Below are 5,510 nucleotides of genomic sequence, written 5' to 3' on the forward strand. Positions count from 1 at the left end.
CTGTGTCAACATGACTAAAGGGGAACTGGTAACTGGTGGAGCAGCCATCCTTTAATTCCTCGATGTTAAAGGGGATTCCCCAATAACCAGTTTTAGGCCCCGTTCGGTTGTAGGGAAATGATTCCCAGCCGCACAGATCTTTCACAAATTTGAATAAGCACGGAAGATTTTTGGGCCAGGAACGGCCGGTTCCAAGAGAACCGAACGGGGCCTTAGGGATTTGAGGAAAGGAGAGTTGTTGGAGATGTTCAACATGACTAAAACAGCATACAGGCAATGGCTTAGATCATCCACATGTCCTAAAAGACCTCAACAATCAATTAACTTCATCTATGCCAATGCTCATATACATATTAAGAGTTTAATTCTACTGATGAGCTACTATCTCACACCCAACAATCCATGTGTGGTTAGATACAGTTATTTATTCTAAAGGACACAGTCCACCCTCTTTACCATAAGAAGTTTTTTCACTTATGATGAAATTCAGGCATGTCAACATAACAGAAAATTAGCTAGGAGCACAGATAATTGAGGTAAGCCAAGCACGGTGGGAATATGGAGTGGTTGTTGGGAGATCTTGCTCCTCATGAGCGTCGTCCACTACTGTTAACCATCGATTCAAATTAAACACCCTACAATCCTTGCTCTAAAAGAACTCCAATGGTTTGGGCCTTTGGGGCCGGCCATCTCACTTTTATGATGACCATCTACTCAATACTACGGATCAAGTCCTTTTCAGCAAATTTAGAAGAAAAAAAAACAACACTCTGACTTCAAAGACATGTCTACTAAAATACTCCCTCCGTCCCACAATAAAAATACATGTAGTACTGGGGCTCCCAGATTAGTGAAGTTGACAAATTACACTGCTGCCTCTGTAAAGATGTCTGACAGTTCAGAGGATTGTTCACATATTCAGAGAGGACAGTAGGCTGAAGTCATGGGCAGCTTTTGAATAGAACCTCCGTTGATTTTTTTTTGTTTTCTTTTTTCTTTTGACGGGATTTTCTTTTCTCAGTCCACCCCGAACTGGCGTAAAGTTGTTGCTGTGCTGTCACGCTGGGGCCTCAGTAGATACAGTAGCCTAGTATATGGCCTATATGTGCCCATTAATTTAGAAAAAAAATGAATCATAGATACGCTTTTATTTTGGGACGGAGGGAGTACTTAACAACATTTATAAAATCTCCCAAAAATCCCCATAAAAGCTACGGTAATTGTTTCCTAGTTCAAACAAAAGAGTCATCGAAAAAAAATACCTTGGTAGACCAACTTTGCACATCTCTACCTCCAAGATTCATGTTAGATCTCTAATTTACAGGTTAAATTAAAGCGGTCTAGATATTGATATCTAGTCCAAACTATAAATAAATAAATCATCTATATGTATCTCTAGCTAGAGACCTAAGATTTTTAGGTGCTACAAATAACTGAATTTCTTAGAGCTAGAGCTCGTTCAAACGGCATTCAGTGAACTGTTTAACAAATCTTGTATCTGCTCATCGATCAAGTTTCTTGTTGCTCACACGGTTGCCTTTTCTTTCGAGTTGCAACTATGATCTTCAATACATCTGTTGACTTAATATTTTATAGTTGTTTATTATAATTAAAAAAAATTATAAGTCTTGTGTTAGGCTTTACAGTTATAGAAAATGACATATAGAAAGCATCATTTTTTTCTAAATGAGAAAACATGATTTTAAATATTGTAAGACAAGAGTAATTAAAGTGCACTAGCAGCTCTTTAACCTTGTCCGATGATGTCATCTATCTGGATTCTAGACTGCTAAACTTTTAAAGTGATATATGCCTAAACGTATTAACTGTGAAAGGTCCTATCTCTTCTAATCAATGGCAACAGAGTGAAGATGTCAAAATCTTCCAGAGAACACAGTCGAACCATCTATATAATCCATATGTCCACAATTATTTGTTGACCAACTTTCACATGCCTTTCTAATCATTGACATGCAGTTTTATAGAGTTAAATTTCAAGACAGATTTACACCTATCATTTTATAGAGTTAAATTTCAAGACAAATGACACGCAGCTAATAAGGAGTTTGGGTCAATGCCACCGAATGCATATACTGGTTAAATTTTAGCTTTCCAACATAAATGAAAATTACCCAACAAAACAAAGACTAAACCCATCAAACTTTGCTATAGGAGATGATTAAGGACATTGAAGGGGGCCATCAGTGTACAAAATATACAGAAAATGGATCTACAGCACGTCATCACCGATGGCAGGTTAAACCAGCGATGGATTCAAGCCACAATGACCCTACAAAATCGTTGTGCCGGTGGCATAGAATGTTGTTCCCAAAATACACTAATAATAGCATTGTTAATGCATAAATGCTAGAATGACCACCAGAAATGAGAAGCTAAGAATCACTGCCGTTGGGAAATGGAACCTAGCTACCAGAGTTCGTAGAGCAACAAAGTTCGTAGAGCAACCAGAGATCGTACTTCATAGAGCAAGCAGAGTTCGTAGAGCAAGCAGAGATCTGACACTTACCGGTCCAGATGGACGATGTGCACTGGCGTGCGGGGGCGGGCGCCGGGGGCCAGGGGCGGGCGCCGGGGGTCGGTGCGCGGGGGCGGGACGCCAGGGGCGTGCGGGGGTGGGACGCCAGGGGTCGGCGCGCGGGGGCGGGTGTCGGGGGCCGGGCGCGGGACGCCGGGGGTCGGCGCGCGGGGGCGGGCGCCGGGGGCTGGGTGCAGGACGCCGAGCGCCGAGGGCTGGTGTGGGCGGGCGCGGGACCGGCGGCGGAAACCCTAGGCGTCGGAGGAAGAAGACAGCGCCTAGACGATGACTCCCGTGCGCTTCTTCCTATTTATACTCACTACTATTTGTAGGGGCGGTTCCTGATCCAGCTGCCCCTACAAATACATTGGTAGGGGCGGTTCCTGATCCAGCCGCCCCTACAAATGCAATTTTAGGGGCGGTTCCTCATCCAACCGCCCCTACAAATATTTTCTATTTTTTTAAATTATAAATTCTATATTTTTTATATCATAAAAACACAAAGTAATATAAAAAAATTGTGTATATGCACAAATATAATATTTTGTATTATTCTATATATGAAGAAATATATATATAAACAATTGTAGTGAAAACAATCTAGAAACAAAAAAACAAAATTAAAAATTTGAATTTTAAAACTTCGACTATAATTTTATGACATTAAATGAAATAAAATGAAAATGTTGTAAACATAAAAGTTGTATAACTCATCAACATGTACAACTTTTATTTTGGTCATCTTGTCATGTGACTTTGTTTGAACGATTCAAATTTTGAAATTCAAACAATTTCAACTTTAAACAATATTTTGAAAGAGTAAATGATTTTAGATGAAAAACTCATGAATACCAAAGTTGTAGAAATCATTAATATGTACAACTTTTATTTTGATCATATTTTCATTTGACCAAATTTGAACAGTTGAAATTTTGAATTTCAATAATTAACAACTTCAAACAAGATTTTGAAACCTTAAATGATTTCAACAATAAAAGTCGTGAACATAAAAGTTGTTGAACTCATCACTATCTACAACTTTTATTTTGGTCACTTCTTCATGTGACAAAGTATTAGTAAACATTGTTCATAAATTCACATATAACTCATAGTTTCCTGAACTATACGAGAAACATGTTGATTTGTGAACAATGTTTAATATTACTTTGTCAGATGAAGAAATGATCAAAATAAAAGTTGTAGATCTTGATGAGTTATACAACTTTGGTATTCATCACTTTTTCAGCTGAAATCATTTAATGGTTGCAAATCTCGTTCGAACTTATCATTTTTTTAAATTTGAAAATTTAAAGTGCTCAAACTTTGTCAAATGAAAAGAATGACCAAATCAACACACTAACTTGATAGGGCAAAATTTTAGAAAATTTTAGGGAAAAAATCATCACATTTGGAGTTAGTATGAGGGAGAAAAACTAGTTACAAATTTTACCCAGAGATTAAAAAGTAAAAGCACAACTGTTCATGATGATAAATGATGAACAAGTGTGATTTCTCTTTTTAATCTGTGGCAGAAACTTATAACTAGTTTTTCTCCCTCATACTAACTCCAAATGTGATGGTTTTTTTTCCTAAAATTTTCTAAAATCATGCATTATCATTTTAGTTTCAAACCTGATTTTCAAACACTAAATGATTTCAGCTGTAAAGGTGATGAATATAAACGTTGTATAACTCGTCAAGATCTCCTACTCTTATTTTGGTCATTTCTTCATTTCATAAAGTGTTAAGTGATTTCATAAAGTTTTAGTAGTAATAGAGTGGATGTTCAAATAGAGTCATCTAGATGTTGCAAAGGGTAGTCTCACACACATGCATAAATGTAGTCTCACACACATACAAAAATATGTAGTCTTACACACGTACATAAATATATAGTCTCACACGCATCCATAAATGAAGTCTTACAAACACACACTTACATAAACACTCCACGTTCAACAACTAACTAGCCCGCTGTAACGACTTTCCCCTTGACACCTTTTCGTTCCCATGGCAATATGTCTTTGGGGAGGTTCTTTTCCACAACACGGATCTTCTTAGGAAAGTCCGTGAATAGCGGCATCTCATCGTAGTTATTGTAAGCTTCAACATCATCCACGCCATCAACTCCAATAATGTGCTGTTTCCCAGAGGCAACCACGTGCTTTGTCTTCTTCTTCGGGGGGAGGTTACTTTATGGGTCAGACATATAGAAAACTTGTGCGACATGTGAAGCGAGCACCCAAGGGTCATCTTGGTAGCCTAGATTCTCGAGGTCCAGGACTATCAATCTGATCTCATTCAGTTGGTGTTGTTTGATCCAGCGGCATCGAAACAGGGCCACCGTTATATCCCTTCCATAGTCAAGTTCCCATATCTCTTCAATGATGCCAAAGTATTGCATCTTTCGCCCCAATCCATTGAGAGCCTCTATTCGAACGCCGCTGTTTTGGTTCACATATTTACTATCCTTTGCGTGGGTATAGTACGTATACCCATTGATGTCATAAGCATTCCAAGATGTCACCTGTCTCGATGGCCCCTCTGCCAACCTACTGATGGTAATAGAGTATGTGGTTTCTCCAGGCAGTATGTTTTGGTCCTTCAACCATGTAGTTAGTCGTTGCTTGTGTTGTTTCATGACCTAATCATCCGAACGGCCATTTCTCTCCGCCATAATGATAGCCAAGTGTTCATCAATGTACGGTTGCATCAGTTGTGTACTCTGCAAGACACTATAATGTGCCCGACTCACCTCTTTGTAATCATGGTCGATGAACACGTTTCTACCACGGGTGCCCTTCCTAGCCAGCCTACCCTTGTGACGAGAATCGGGTTTACCAATCCCTTTCTGTACTTTTAGGTACTCTTGACAGCACTCGATGACTTCTTCAGTACTGTAACCCTCTATCATGGAGCCCTCTGGGTATGCTCGATTATGCACGTATTGACTTAGAACCGACATGAACTGCTC

Source organism: Miscanthus floridulus, chromosome 16 (assembly GCF_019320115.1).
Source record: "Miscanthus floridulus cultivar M001 chromosome 16, ASM1932011v1, whole genome shotgun sequence".
Taxonomy (NCBI): domain Eukaryota; kingdom Viridiplantae; phylum Streptophyta; class Magnoliopsida; order Poales; family Poaceae; genus Miscanthus; species Miscanthus floridulus.